The 16,839-nt window shown below is 40.8% G+C and overlaps 1 long non-coding RNA gene across 2 annotated transcripts; it reads right to left on the bottom strand.

The window, feature by feature from the left end:
• Positions 1-12,401: 12,401 nt before the first annotated feature.
• On the bottom strand, positions 12,402-16,404 carry LOC100276219 (uncharacterized). 2 transcript variants are annotated; one of them, NR_146521.1, is made up of 3 exons: positions 15,474-16,404; positions 15,333-15,398; positions 12,402-12,579 (listed from the first exon to the last, which is right to left on the bottom strand). It is a non-coding gene; the product is annotated as an uncharacterized lncRNA (long non-coding RNA). The 2 variants fall into 2 exon arrangements; NR_146520.1 differs by lacking the exon at positions 15,333-15,398.
• Positions 16,405-16,839: the final 435 nt, after the last annotated feature.

Raw genomic sequence — 16,839 nt, 5'->3', positions numbered from 1 at the left:
AGATTAATTATCCTTTATCATAATTTATTAATAAAACCTATAGTCAATTTGTTCTTAACTAGATTTATGGCATGATTAATGATTTCATAGAATTTAGTCCACATTATATACGAATCACTTAGCTTTTCCTAAAGGATAAAATAAAGTAATAAGAGTTTAAGTTCTTTTATAACTTAAAATGTTAATGTATATATTGACCTTGAATGTAGTTTCTTAATAATAGGCTATGCATTTTCCTAATCAAAGTAAGACAATTAATGGTTTCTTTCTTTTACACGACAATCCACTTAAGGGCCTATAACCTAGTTTTTCATAAAATAGGTGTTTATTAATAATGATCTTTTCACATAAAACCTATTTAGACTTATATCTTAGTTTAACAAAAGTGAAGGTTTAACAATGAATTATAATACGTTCCATAATGCTTCTAAAATTAATAACATGTTTCGTAGCCCATTAACCTTAGATATATAACATATATCTTTCTAAAAGGATTAAAAAGGTTTAATATTGTTATAACATGTTTTATCATCTTATAAACCCTTACTCTTAGACATATCAAATATGACGTTTTATAAAAGATTAATTGGTGAACCTAATATCTGTATATTTTAATTAAGATATTTTTAAGCTCATGTCATGTTTTATAAAGTATAGATCACACATTCTTGAAAAGAATACCTTCTTATTATAACCATTACTTGCGACATTCTAGAAAAACGAATGCTCTTTTCGTTAAGCTTTCTTTTAGCTTTGCGTATGGTGAATGTTGTATGTTATTGAGTGGTGTTTGTTTCTTCTTGTTTGTTTGTGTGATATTCAGTGGTTGATCTAGTAGTTAAGAATCAAGATCTATTCCTATCCGTGAAAGAACCTCAAGTTTTCTATAAGCAAGGCAAGTGGACTTCTCCCTCTACATACTATGTTTGATCCCAAACAATACATTTAATAAAGTTTATTCTTCAATATATATATATATGCATAATTTGACGGGTTACCTATTCAGATACACCTAACCTTTTCTATTGTATTCCTTGCTCAAACTTGGGTATTATACTTTACCTTCGTAGCTATGCTATTGCTACAACTTAACTTTATGCAATCACTCCGGTTTGTGATATTAATGTTCCAAATGGTAAGTTTACATTATTGTTGCTAATCCGATGATTAAGCAAGATCATATTATTTATTTGGAACATGGAGTGACCACATAGGAAAACAGTGCTACCATGAGGGTGGTATGGGACGCCCTTGGCTAAATAACTAGGGAAGTCTTATGTTGGGTGCTGGTCGTGGTCGACCGGAACGGGGGCATCTGGCAAGCGCTTATATTTTTGGCATAGGCAAATTGGATACGGGCATAGTTCCCAAAGCTTTACCCTGCAGACTAGACTATAAGTTGGTTACGTTAGATGTGCTCTATGCAGTTTGACCATTTCTAGCATTTGCATAATGAGGACTCTAGGGAAAAGCCTCGTAGTGAGACCGTAGCCATTCACCTCGGAAGTGAATACGGGTCTAGCTAACCCGGGCTAGAAGGGAATCATGACTCATGGGTAAAGATGCGCCACCTCTACAGAGTGTAAAACTGATATATCAGCCGTGCTCACGGTTATGAGCAGCCTGGACTCCTCACATGATAATTGAACTTGAAGATGGAAATAAATCGAGATTCGATGATCTGCCAATGGTTTGCTTAAGTGGTTTCACTTAAGTGTTTTTGATATACACTTATACCTTTGTTTAATGGGAATACTTGGGATTCATACTTATTAGTAAGACATGTGTTGTTAATAAAATGTTGACTAACTAAAATGCTTACTGCTCAACCTTGGCCTCACCTTGTTAAACTTGCATTAATTTTCCCCCACTTTCTGAGCCCTGACCATAAGTGAGCTCACCCTTGCTTAATTTTGATCAGAAGTTTGGAGATGAAGTTATGATGCTGAACTCCATGGATGCTAGTCTAGTGATACCCCCGGTCATCTTCATGTGGATGGATGTCCATGTTTCACTGTACTTTGATGAATAAAGGTTAAGACATTATGTCTGTTCGAAGTGTAATATGTTAATATAATCGTTATTTACTCTTTTATGCATTGTTGTGACATCAACATATGTGTGGAAATAGATCCTGGCCCACATATGCGATGCACCCGCCTCTGCCCCAGGAATCGGGTGTGACAGAAGTGGTATCAAAGCAATGTGACCGTAGGTCGCTAGATTAGTTAGAAATGGAAAGCCCAGTCAGTTGTTCAAAACTTGACTTAATTGTCTTCATAAAAACTTACTTTATATCAAAACTTGTCTCTTTTATTTTCAACCCTTCTTGTATGATTCTTCGTCTACTAGAAGGTTCTAATGAGAAGCATTGCAAGATGATCAAGCTAGGATTGCGGAACTTGAAGCGAAGTTTGCCAGAAGAACCCTTTCGAGGCTATTGACGATGCCCTATTCTCTGTCTTATCCCCACTCCACAAGAAGTTTTGTTATGGATCCCTTGGATCTATTACCAGACTTCTTGAGTAGGCTTATAGGATAGTTCTATGACATTAAGTTTTTCGACTAGATCGGTAAGGACGATGTTATATTATATTATAGTGGTTTTCTAATCCATAATATTGCTATATAACCCTTGACTTCTTATACTTTTGTTTTCTTGCCATTGTATTGCCATCCTTGCGCAATATCTACCTTTATATACTGAATTCTTTGTCTCCCTACTCCTACTTGATAATGCCTCTCTATTTTGTCTCCTTGATAAAGCTTTCTCCCAAACTCACTTAATAATCCTTGGTTATATCATTTATCCTTCTTACATCACTATACTAGTTCTTGGTCATCTTAACTCACTCAACGATAATACCTTGTTGTTATCTAACTCGTTGCTATTTCTTACCCGACTCCTTGATTTTATAATATCTTTCTTATTCCAAACCTTGTCTCACCTTTTGTTTTGGTTGAATGAGTAGAATTGGATTGTGTTGTGCTGGTATGCTTGAGTTAATGTTAGTTGTTTTTGTGCCCATGTTTGATTTGCTTCTTTGTAATGGTTGTTGGTGTATTGTGTGACTTCTGTCCACAATGGCATCAATTCACTAGGTAAAACCTTAGATAGATGGGTTTTCTTTGCTCTCTATAGTATGTCTTTGCTCAACCCTTTCGTCCCTTCCATTCTTCCATACCCATACAGATGTCAGACCTTGGAATGTCAACTACAAGCGATGTCACTAAATGTAAAGAATGCGGTGTGTTGGCAAGTCAAAACAACACTATAAATAAAATAGCTGATGAATAGACATTCAAGACACAAAAGGATGCACAACCAAACAAACAAACAAGTGACCTTGGAACATGTTGTTGTTGTGAGTACTATGGACTTCCTTGTCGCCAAATCAATGCAAATGAAAGTGAAACTGCAAAACAGAAGAACCAGATTTTATTTTCTGGCATAAAAAGACAAATGTCTCCCCAAGAACAACTAATAGCAGATTATCTGATAACTAATGCACTGTCAGTTGATGAAATGCAAAGTATTCCAAAAAGGAAACATCACAAGGATGCCCAGCCCCAAGAAGAAACACAGGAGTGTTACATTGATGGATGTACTATTACTTGCACATAGTTTCAGCCTCGTGGACGCATCAGGTCCAGGAAACAAAAAGGGAAACATGGAAAAAGTCAAGAAACAACTTCAAGAAAAGCTTGCTATCAATGTGGACGTGAAGGTCATTACTTCCGTAACTGTCCTGAGAAGAGTTCACTACAGACCACCTCCGAGATGAAGCTACCTTAGTGTTCAGACATGGAAAATGTACAAAAATGCACAGAAACTTCTACCAACAACGTAAAGACAACTCCACCATGTAACTTATCAAGTCGTGCTTGCTTTGGCTATGGTGATAACGGCCATCTTCTTAATAGTTGTCCTAAGATAGATGTGGAGATCAATAAGGTCCAAAAGAAAAGACAACACCCTCAAACTCATGCATCAACAAAAAATAAACAATGGAAAAAGTCCATAGGAAGGATAAGTTATGCAGTGACAGGAACCATTCCATATGAAAATGCAGTAATTTTTGGAACAGTGGTTGTTGGGGGTATGCTTCGTAGCCGAAGATCCTAAAGAAAGAGAACACCTTCGGAAGGTCCTCTCAGGAGCAAGCGCCGAAGCTATTACCTATAGAGCTTCGGCATAATAACAGATCTCAAGACGAAGGGCCGAACCGACTTAAAGATGGATTGACTTAAAGACCCATGATGTTTTGTGTCATTATTGTAGTCGATTGTAAAGGACATAAATGTAATTTTACACAGGCTGCACCTTGTGCCTATAAATAGGTGAACAGTACCCCGGCACTGTTCACGCAATCCTATAATCGCTAACGCATTACGCTGGAATTATTTTTTGTTAGAGGCAAAGGTATAAACGTACCTAAATATTATGTTTCGACATTTAAGTTCATATTATGAAATATATGAATAATGTAAATTGTTTTTCCTATAATGTTTAATATTTTATATTTTATTTCGTATTGATGAATGTTTAACCACGAAGGTATGACCTTCGTGGTATTTTGTCTGTGGCCTTCGTTTGAAGTTCATTAAATCCATGGGGATATAATGCTTCGGCGAATGAAGGGCATTATTATTTAACATTTTCTGTGTTGGCTTGTTCTTAATTCATAGCATTTGAGAACAAGTCCCCAACATTGGCGCCCACCTCTGGTGAACTCACTTCCACTTGTTTGAGCTGATGGCTTCGTTCAACAACCAAGCTAGAGCTGCTTCGGCTCTGAAGCTGGTACTCCCGATAACAGGCGGTTCATGTTCAGAGCCAGCTAACAAGAAGCAGAAGAAGGAGGCACAGAGAAGGGTACAACATGTCGGGGTGCAAGGACCCTTCATCAAGTCAAGATGGTCCCACATCCCAATTACCTTCTCTCAAGAGGACCTTCAGCTCAAGGATTACCCTCACAATGATGCTATGGTTATTTCTTGTGTTATCAAAGGATTTCTGGTCCACAATGTTCTGGTTGACACAGGCAGTGCAGCGGATATTATATTTGCTAAGGCCTTCAGACAGATGCAAGAGCCCGAAGATAAGATCCATGATGCTACACATCCCCTTTGTGGCTTTGGAGGAAGGCAGATTGTAGCACTCGGCAAGATCACGATGTCAGCGACCTTCGGATTTATCAATAATACAAGGACTGAACAAGTTGTGTTTGATATTGTTGACATGGAATATCCTTACAACGCAATCATTGGTCATGGGACTCTCAATGCTTTTGAAGCAATTCTTCACCCAGCATATCTTTGCATAAAGATACCTTCGGATCAGGGACCTATTGCTATTCATGGAAGTCAAGAAGCTGCCAGAAAAGCCGAAGGAAACTGGACAGATTCAAAAGCAATCCATAATATAGATGGAGCTGAAGCTTGTGAGCAATACAAATACAGAAGGGAGAAGGCTGCTTCGGCTGATCAACCAAAGCCCATGCTTTTATGTGAAGATATAGCAGAGCAGAAGGTGTTGCTGGGGTCTCAGTTGTCTGAGGAGCAGGAGAAAACCTTGACAAGGTTTATGTTCAACAATAAAGATGTCTTCGCATGGTCGGCCAATGATCTCTGTGGTGTGAACAGGGATGTCATTGAGCACTCGCTCAATGTTGATCCATCCTTCAGACCCAGAAAGTAGAGACTTCGGAAGATGTCTGATGACAAAGCCGAAGGTGCTCGGAACAAAGTGAAAAGACTTCTTAGTGCTGGCGTCATTAGAGAAGTAATGTACCCAGAATGGTTAGCCAACACTGTCATGGTGAAGAAGGCAAATGGTAAATGGATAATGTGCATTGACTTTACTGATCTCAATAAGGCTTGTCCGAAGGATGAATTTCCATTACCAAGAATAGATTCTCTAGTAGACGCAGCAGCTTTGAAAGAGCTCATGAGTCTACTAGATTGTTATTCAGGCTACCATCAAATCTGGATGAAGAAAGAAGATGAGCCAAAAAACAGCTTCATAACCCCCAGTAGTACATATTGTTATCTTCGGATGCCTGAGGGGCTCAAGAACGCTGGAGGAAGCTTCAGCAGAATGACAGCGAATGTCCTTCATTCTCAGATAGGCAGAAACGTGCTAACATATGTTGATGATATCATAGTAAAAAGCACGAAGCAAGAAAATCACATTGCTGATCTACAGGAGACATTCGCTAATTTTAGGCAAGCTGGTCTGAAGCTGAATCCAGAAAATGTGTCTTCGGAGTAAAGAAGGGGAAATTCCTTGGTTGTTTGGTTTCAACAAAAGGGATCGAAGCTAATCCAAATAAAATCGAAGCTATCCTTCGGATGGAGCCGCCAAGCACAAAGAATGGAGCTCAACGGCTAACAGGAAGACTGGCATCTTTGAATCGATTTATATCCAGATCAGCAGAGAGAAATTTACCATTCTTTGAAGTGCTGAAGTCAGCCGAAGTTTTTCAATGGGGATCAGCTCAGCAAAAAGCCTTTGAAGAGCTGAAGCAGTATCTAATAGATTTAACAACCTTAACTCCACCAGCGCCAGGGGCTCCTCTGCTGTTGTATGTGGCAGCTTCGCACTCTGAAGTAAGTGCGGCGCTTGTCCAGGAGAAGCTTGAAGGACAATTGAAAAAGCAGGCTCCAGTATACTTCATCTCCGAAGTTCTCAGTTTATCGAAGAAAAACTATACAGAATTGGAGAAGGTGCTGTATGTCGTCTTAATGGCCTCCAGGAAGCTTCAACATTATTTTCAAGCATACCATATAATTGTTCCTTCATCACAGCCTTTGAAGGATATTATGAGAAACAGAGAAGCTACTGGAAGGATTGGAAAGTGGGTTGCAGAACTCAACGAGTTCAGCATTGATTATACGCATAGATCTTCGATTCAGTCCCAGGCGCTAGCAGACTTCATCGCTGACTGGACGCCAGGGGCTCAGGAGGAAGAAACAAGTAAAAATGTCGAAGCTTGGACAGTGTTCTGCGATGGCTCCTGGGGAACCTTCGGGGCAGGTGCAGCTGCCGTTTTAATTGCACCTTCCAAAGTCAGAACATGCTATGCAGTAAAACTTGATTTCAGCTGCACAAATAATATTGATGAATACGAAGCTTTGCTTTTGGGGCTTCGGAAGTTGAAGGCAATGGGGATAAGAAGGGCGGTTCTCAAAACCGATTCCCAAGTTATTTCTGGTCATGTTGACAAAAGTTGCAAAGCAAGAGATCCGAAGCTTGAGAAATATTTGGATACAGTTCGAAGGCTTGAAGCTTCCTTCGAAGGGTTTTCTGTCAAGAATATTCCACGAGGAGAAAATGAGCATGCTGATCTACTAGCCAAGTCAGCGGCACAGGGGCTGCCTTTACCTTCGGAAGTATTCTTTGAAACAATAAAAGCACCTTCGGTTGATCTTCTTGAAAGAGCAGTGCTCAATATATCTCATGTTTATAGCGAAGATTGGAGAACTGAGATCATGTCTTTTCTCCAGGGCAATTTCCTTTCAGATGACGAAGCTTATCATAAGAGAATAGCGGCAAGAGCCCGTCCATATGTAATAATAGAAGGGTAGTTATACAAGCATGGAGTCTGTTCTCCATTACTCAAATGTTTATCCAGAGCTGAAGGTATAGAGCTGATGAAAGAAATACATGCAGGGTTGTGTGGATCTCACATCGGATCTAGGCCCTTGCTGGGTAAAGTTTTTCGTCAAGGATTTTATTGGCCGAAGGCAACTTCGGATGCAGCAGAATTAGTCCAAAAATGCGAAGGTTGTCAAAAATGTGCAAGAGATCAGAGACAACCTTCGTCTCTAACTCAATTAATACAGCCCACTTGGCCATTGCAAAGGTGGGGCCTTGATTTGCTAGGCCCACTTCCAACAGCACAAGAGAATTTAAGATATGTTGTGGTGGTAGTAGAATATTTTTCTAAGTGGATTGAGGCAAAGCCCTTAGCCACAATAACTTCGGTCACTGTTCAAAAATTTTTCTGGAAAAATATTGTGTGTCGCTTCGGAGTGCCGAAGGCTATCACTGTGGACAACGGAACACAGTTTGATGCCGAAGCTTTCAAGGAGTTTTGTGAACAAATTGGCACGAAGATCCATTTTGCATCGGTTCGACATCCAGAGTCAAATGGACTTGTCGAAAGAGCTAATGACATTATAATGACAGGAATAATGAAGTTAATCTTCAACTAGCCCAGGGGGAAGTGGCCAGACGAATTAATCAAAGTGGTGTGGAGCCACAACACAACAATGTCAAGGTCAACAGGTTTTACACCATTCATATTGCTGTTTGGTGACGAAGCAATATCCCCAGAAGAAGCTAAAGCAGGATCTATAAGAACAGTGGCTTCGGCAGAGGACGAAGCTGATTATTTTGTGGCAAAGGATGCTATAGAAGGGATCAGGCTTCAGGCTGTGGAGAATATCAATAAATATCAAGCCGAAACAATAAAATGGCGTGACAGAAAAGTTCGGTTAAAAAAATATTAAGCCAGGACACTTGGTACTTCGGAGAGTTGCCAACCCAGATACAGTAGGCAAGCTACAGTTGAAGTGGGAAGGACCTTTTCTGGTATTATCTTTGTCAAGACCTAGTTCCTACAGGTTGAAGGATATGGACGGCAACGACATTCCTAGATCTTGGAATGCGGATAAGCTTCGGCGGTATTATGTGTAGCCTGATGTAATCTTTTTTATTCTTTTCTATGGCACCCTTTTCCTTTCCAAAGGGGGAGAAAGGTTTTTAATGGGGCCATAGCATGTAATTTCTCTTTTTCTTATATCAGCTCTACAAGAGCAATATCCCCCGAAGATGTAAATGTAAAAACTGAGCATGCACCATCGAGTGCAAAGAGAAAAAGGAAAAACAGGGAGAAGCTCGAAAGACGTCCCTAAGGGGATGCAGAGCACGATGAAGCTACAAAAAGCCGTTCCTAAGGGAGCGCAGCGTAAGTTTTCTGCTCAAAAGTCGTTCCTAAGGGAATGCAAAGCTTACAGCGAAAAGTCAACGCTGATTCCGTCGAAAGTAAAAGGCGAAGAACTTCAAAAGACGTTCCTAAGGGAATGCAGAACTTATATCGAAAAGTCAGCGCTGATACACCGAAAAATAAGCGGTGAAGCCGAAAAATAAACGGCAAAGATTTGTTATTCCTAAGGGAATAAGAGTTTTAATTGTGGTTTTGTATGTGTCTTTGAACATTCATTTGCATGATACATTACATCATACATTTGCATTCATAAACATTCACTTAGACATACATAGGATCATCATCATCATAACATACACACTTGCTTTGGCTTTAAAAGAGAAGGCTTCAGAAAAAAGGAAAAAGAGGCAATTTTATGCTTCGCTGTGTACGAAAAGAAGGGAAGGTGTTTTTCGCCTTCGGCTCAAAAATATTAATTTTGTCCACACTAAAGCACTTTATACATTGACGGAAAGGTAAGACTATATTACAAGGTATGGATAAAGTCCACGAAGTGAGATTTAATTACATTATACTTTATACAAGTTATTACAAAAGTTTTTTGAGCTATTTCTACAGACTACTCGAGCTTCGTCAGCATTCATGGAGCTTCGTCTTATTACTCCGTAGCTTCAGCTTCGGCTTCGTCATCCTGTATGTAAGTATTATAAGCTAAATTCAAAATTCAAAGGAAAAGGTAAGCATAAGGTATGATTTTTTTACCGGCTTAAGGTGGCTTCGAGCTTCGTCACCAGCTTTGCTTCGTCCACCCTTTGTCCATACTAATTTTATAAATCTATTCGCAATACTTCAGGCAAGGTTGGGAATGTTATCTAAGTCTACTGGTGACAAGCTGAAGTTGGGTCTATTGATAATCTTCCCGTGTTCACAGCCAGACTTCAGAAAGGCAACAGTTGTGCCCCGAGAAGCTACCAGGGCACAGAAGTCGCCATGCCCAGCTATAACTTCGTCAAGATCATTAATTTCACCTTCAATATGCTCGAAGGCACCAGGCAGGTCTTCAGCCGAAGGAGTAAACTTCTCGCTGTTGGCTCCAACAAAATAGAACCTGTTTCAGTCGTTGAACGCATCGATTGCTGAATTCCAGACATTTATTCTGAAGGCTTGTCAAAGATTCTTTCAGCTCTGAGCTTTTTTGGACTTCGGCCTCAAGTTTTGCATCAAGCTTCAGCTTTTCTTGTTCGAAGTTTTCTGATTGAGAAAGAAGCTTCGAATTTAATTCTGTTATTTTGGCTTCAGCATCCGCTAATAAGCCTTCGGTTGTTTGAAGCTCGAAGTCTTTCTTTTTGATAGCAACTGATTGCTCTTTTATCTTGTTTTCTAAGTTCTCAATTATAACTTCGTGCTTTTTATCCTCTAAGTCATGCTGCATTTTTAAAGCCTTGCTCAACAGCATACTCTGCGAACAAATAACCTTCGTTAGAAAACATCTATGTTATTAAAAACAATAAAAGTTAGAGAAAAGTTGTTTACCTTGAAATTGGAATAAAATAGACTACCGACAATGTGTTGTCGTCGGTAGCGGCTGATATCTGCTTCGAGCTTCAGGAAGCCGATACACTTTGATAGAGTATCGATAACTTTTGCGTCGGTCTGATCTTGTATGCAGCCCAACCTTTCGTCATCAATGCCACCGAAGAGAAGCGCTCCCGGCCGATACCCGCAAGATATAGCATATTCTTTTAGTTCTTCTTTTTCAGCTTTTGTCAGCTCTTGGCCAACTAAGTTTTGAAAATTAAAAGCTTCATCTTCCGAAGTCATTTCTTCCTTCTCGAGTTTTGCGGTCGTAGTCTCTTCGGTGATTGCGGCAGCCTCTTCTGCAGCAGCTTCTTCCGCGGCCATGTTTAGTAGCATTTTGTCTATATCAGCAACCATGCTTTCTAAATTAATATCTTCGGATTTGGCATCTTCGGCTCTGGCCTCTTCTGCGGCAGCCTCCAAAGGTACAGCTTCAGTAGCTGTCATGCTTTCAATAGCCAGCATCTTCGGAGCTGAAGCTCCTGGTGGTGTTGCTTCAATGACTTCTGTCATAGTAACGATTCTTTGCCTCTTTGGCATAGGTGCCTTCGTTTTTGTGGGCTCCTTTTCCTTCTGAAAAAGCTTCGTCAGATGCAGTCCCAGTGGACTTAGTTTGACAGGCAAAGTTTCAGTCATTACCATTAAGATTTCCTCTACTTCGGTAGCAGAGGATGTTGCAGAAGTTCTTTCTTTTTCATCAATTGATTTTTGCTTCGGAGTCAAAGCCTTTCTTTTCTTTGGAGCAACTGTTTTCGCATCAGACTCTTGTTTTTTCTTCTTCGGTTGATCTGCATCGTCCTTATTCAAAGCACTAGCTACTATCTTCCTTTTTTGGCCTTCGGCACCCTTGTCCAGCCGCTCGTAGTCAGGATATTCAAAACCTATAGCATCCATCACTCGATTGAGCCTTCGTTTCGGACAGGTGCCGAAGGCCGCAGTCATCAATTGGTCTTCTTTTTTAGAATAATTTCCAAGTATCTCGTTGCATATTACTTCGATTGTATCCATCCATTCTTGGCAAGACACTTTGTAATGTCTCTTGAATTTGTAATGGTAGGGTAGCCGGGTAAGTTCTCCTTCCTTCTTTTTTCCTTCAAGCTTTGGCATGGTCCACTCTTTCATAGTTGGAAACACTTTGAAAGCCAAAAATTCCTGCACTAAGGGCATGTTTGGTTACACGCCTAAGATGCCACACCTAAGGTTAGCACCTTGCCACACCTATGGCGTGCCTAAGGCGACTAAGGTTAGGCTTGTGTTTGGTTTATCTCCACGCCTAAGGTTAGGCGCGCCAATAAATGTGGGACAGCTGTTTGGATTACTACCACGCCTAAGATTAGGCACGTCTATAAACGTGTGGTAGCTGTTTGGTTCACCGCCTAACTTATCCGTGCCACACTTTTTTAACAGCTATTTTACATGGCATCCATCCAACCTGACAACCTAATATCAATTTTTCTGCAAACGATCGGGCGGCTGCTGCCGATGAAGCATATATGCATGGTTGAACAATTCAATGGAACAATTCCTAATGGATCTAAGGACTGCAGATTTTTTACTAAACAAATTCAATGGAACAATTCCTAAAAGCATATATGCATGCAACAATTATACCACTGTCCCTCAATTTTCATGGCCAGTTCTCACCAAGAAAGCCAATCTTAGATCCCTTTCCTTCATTTCAGTTACCAATAACTTATTTACAAATATCACAGATGCACTTCAGCAGCTGCAAGAACCTTCATAATAGCCCCATGACATGATGAATATGAGGAAACCAAAATAACAGATTAATATATAGAGCCCATAACATGTCCAATCATCCATAACAGGCCATAGCATCTTCATAATAGCCCCATCACAACTCCACAAGACCCATAAACACCATTAAAGGTTCACATTGCTCAACAAAAAGAGTATCTAATTATTAACCAAAAGAGTGTGTGATAGCTATCACAACCACCAGCCTTCTCCATGAACCGTCATGCATCAACCTAGAAGAAATGCAAAATAACCAACCATCACACATTCACCTCCTGCTTGGATCAACCTGTTACAATTGCAAAATATCTCAAATTAGTATAAGCACAAACAATAAAGCTATAATGACCGAAAGTACAAAAAAATTACCTAGTCGATTCACAGGTCCAAATCACTTAAATGCTTCAATACCCATGACTCAAATGTCATGTCAGATGCAGCAGATAAGAAACCACGCATACCCTTTTGATCTTTGTGTGCTAGATATGTTCCTACTATCAACTTTTGATCAGTAGTAATTGTCATATTCTCAAGCCTTTGCCACAACATTGCATCAGGGTTAACAAAAGGCATAGGCGCTGGAGGTGGTGGCTTCTTCAGATCATTTCGAAGTTCTACCAAAGTAGCACTGAGTTCATCTACTACCTTTGTTGTGCGACTCTTTGGTTTAACATTCCTCTTGGTCGGTACACCCTCTCCTTGTGGGCGCTTCAATCCAGAACTTGACGAGCTATGATCAACACTTTGAGATGGATGGTGATTGGGAGATGGTAAAGTGTCAGAATCATCACCTAGATCATGCACAGGCTGAGGATAGTTGGAGAAGTCACTGCACACATCATCATTGAAGTCACTGTCATCTCCAGGATGAGTTTCATTCATGCAGGTTGTAGCATCCATAGCTAGAGAGCCATCAGCACTACTGTCAATAAACAACTCCTGCATCTCATTGAAAAACTTGATAGGCTTAGAAAGGAGCCTCCTTGCCCTATCCTGCATACAGAAACATAGAACATAAACAGGGTCAGTTTAGTAAAGTAACGGGTTGCGCCAACTTTCTTATATGTTAGCAAAATGTGAACCACAAGTGATACTCCCTAACATGAATAGAGAATTGCTAATCAAGAAATTAGGTAACATGAACAAAGAACTGCTACTCAAGTTGCAAGTAACATGAACAGAGCAAGCACCTGGAATGCATGGCAAGTAGAAATAAAGAGTAGAAATCTCAGGACTTTACCAGATTCTAGCTAGAAAAATGCCTTACCATGATATACAGTAAAATGTCTATATATTTACATCGAAGAGTTTATTACCTTTAGGTTAGCTTTCTCTGATTCAGATATGAGTACCATAGACCTTGTTGTGTCAAAAGTATTACCACTCTTGCTTAAGGCTGCAGCAACAAACTTCCAATTCTCTTTATAATGCCTGTAATGTCTTTCAACTTGAGTAGCAGTGACCCCCATATTGAATTGTCTGTTCAATGCCTCGGAACACTTGAAGTGGTGTTGTTTTTTAATCTTAAAACCAGCATGTTGTTCTTTTATGAAGTCAGTAAACCAACCAAGCATAAACTTGCTTTGATCCTCATCCCACACAATGGTCCTCTCAATCTTCTCTTTTCCTTTACTCATCTATACATTTCAGCAATAAAGGTACAAAATACCATGAATATAACATAAATAGGGTCTGAGTACAACAACATAATACCATAAAATAGGTTCATACAACAATAGAAAAGATCAATTTCCATCCCAATCGTCCCACATTTGTTGCGCTAGCTGATCACGCATAGTGGCCCAAAGTTGATTATCTCTGTTCATATCAGCATGGGTACGACTGCTTCTTGGAAGACTTCCAAACCATGCCTCATCTTCATAAACATAAATATCAGTGCCATCCTCTATTATGAAGTTGTGCAAAGCACAACAAGCCAAAACTATCTTTACTTGAGTTTTGAGAGGGAAGAACGGTTGACTTGTGAGTATCTTAAATCTGTTTTTGAGTGTACCAAATGCACGTTCTATCGTTGTCCTAAGAGAAGAGTGTCGAAGGTTGAACAGTTCTTTTGGATTCTCTGGTCGTCTAGTACCTTGAAACTCCTTAAGATGGTACCGAACACCCCTATATGGAGGTAATATGCCAGGTCGTGCTGCATAACCCGCATCTGCTAGAAAGAAATGACCTACAATTGGATTTAACTAAAATTAGCTAGTCATGTTACAAGCCAAAAAAGGGTAAGTTGTGTGTCTTGTCTACTACCTTCGGGAATTTTTAAGCCTGAGGGACGTGACAATGCATCTTGGAGCACAAATGAGTCATGAGCTGATCCTTCCCATCCGGCCAACACATATGTAAACCTAAGATCAAAATCCACGGCAGCTAACACATTCTGTGTTGGGTAGTGTTTTCTACCTCTAAACCTATCCTGCATATAAATGGGGACCCATGCTGGTACATGTGTGCCATCCAGTGCTCCTACACATCTCTATCAAACAGAAAAATGGGGATTTGTAAGTACCTACTACAAGGATCAATTCCATTTATATATGTGTGTGTGAGATATGTTACCTCAAAGTACGGGTGAAATCTTCTCGGACTACTAGATATCTTTGGATGTGTCCCTGTGGTTCTCATGGTAATGAGGTCACGTGACATGACACATAGAGCATCTAAAACAAGGTTGAAGTACCTGCTAACTGTTTCTCCGGACCGCAGGAATTCAAACCCAACTGACCTATTTGTCCATCTATGACCAACAAACTTTAAGAACATAGCAACTTGTTCTTCAACAGAGACATTGACAGTATCCTCTAACAACCTACGAGACCTTAAATGGCTACATAACCTATGGAAAACAAATTTGCGCATGCGCAACTCACTAATACAATTGGCTTCTGTCCCATTATACAACCGGTTGAGCCGCCTCTCTCGTTCCAAATCTCGTTGTAACAAAGGACCATATTTAACACTCTTCCTATGTAATCTATTCAGTTTGTACCAAAGAAAAACCACACAAATGGTAATGTAAATAAGCACCCTTCTTCTTCGTAGGTACTGGATGTAACTATTGTAATATTGAAGATACATCTCCTTCACACCCATCTAGACAAATTAGAAACTAATTACAATCTTTAAAATACCCAAAATGCAAGTTTCAGAGGCTAGAATTTCAGTTACCTTTAGAATTCAAGTTACCCAGTCGGCAGAACCGGTTGAGATAGAATTTCAGTGCTCCTGGTCCTGCACAAGCACAAGAAAAAAATAAATCGTTAGGCTCTGAGGGAGAGAACTATTAGAAGAACTATGCATTCCTACATTCCAGCTGCTAAAATAAGAAATATTCTTTCCTACATTCCAGCTGCTAAAACAGGTTTCTGATCCAGCACACCTTTGCATCAGCTAGCGGCCAGCTAAAACAGGAACCTGATATATTTTTACAAAGTTTCAGAGTAGTAGTACTTGGCTTGCTGCTGCTCCTTCACACCAGCCATCACTAGCATTCAACAGACAACGTACTAGTCCTTCACACCAGCCATCCAAGCTCCTAGATGCCATGGCACGTACAGACATCTCCTTCACACCAAGCGTCTCCTAGATGTGACGGCAGAGCCTGACGCTACCCCTAGCAGCAGAGCCCGACGCTCCGACTAGCCATCTAGCCCCTAGCGGCCTGGGGACTGTGAAATGCAGAGGTCTGCTGTAGGGTGCCGTGGGGATCTGCGTGTGTGGTGCCGTGCGGATCTGCTGCAGGATGGGGGTGGGTGCGTGTGTGGTGCCGTCGGCCCGCACAATCAAAGAAGAAACGACGGGCAGATCTACGCGGAGGAGCGAAGAAGAATACAGGGGAGCCAAGAAAACCGGGTGGCAGAAATACGAGGGACATCACCGTGCTTGGAGGAGACGACGAGAAGATCCGTGCTTGGAGGAGGAGATGACGAGAGATCAACCAGCGGCATGAGAGGGAGAGAAGGGGGCGAAGTGCGGCGCGTAGCGGTGCTGGGGCATCGAAAACGAGCGCCCCAGATGCGGCGAAAAAAAGTATGGCAAGCTCAGGGAACCTCGCCACACTTTTTGTGGCTGCCTAAAGTTAGTCACGAACCAAACACTTACCCACAGAAGTGTGGCATGCCTAACCTTAGGCTGTGGCGTTTGAGGCAGCCAACCAAACACACCCTAAGTCCCTAGTGCCGATGTGCTCTGCGATAACCCTAAATTCAGCCAACGCAATTTGGGTTGGACCCTCTGGTGTCATATTGCACGGGGGTCTGGTCTCTCCGAAGATCAACTCTAACGGACTCTGAACCAGCTTCTCTTTATCATCGTCAACTTTGACGTAGAACCATTCAGATTTCTAGGCAGCTGGCCACTTGCTTCGGTAACTGATCACGGGAAATTTTGTAGTCTTGCGGTAGGCAAAATTGTAGCAGTCGAAGTTTTCATGTAACCCATCTCCTCTAGCCTTGGCCTGATAATGCAGCTCGTGCACTCGGCAGAAACCTTCAGCAAATGGTTCCACTCCTTGGCTTTGGAGAGCCCAAATGTA

This window comes from Zea mays, chromosome 5 (genome assembly GCF_902167145.1).
Source record: "Zea mays cultivar B73 chromosome 5, Zm-B73-REFERENCE-NAM-5.0, whole genome shotgun sequence".
Lineage (NCBI taxonomy): Eukaryota > Viridiplantae > Streptophyta > Magnoliopsida > Poales > Poaceae > Zea > Zea mays.
The sequence above is the reverse complement of the archived record's forward strand: the minus strand, read 5'-3'. Positions and strand labels throughout refer to the sequence as shown.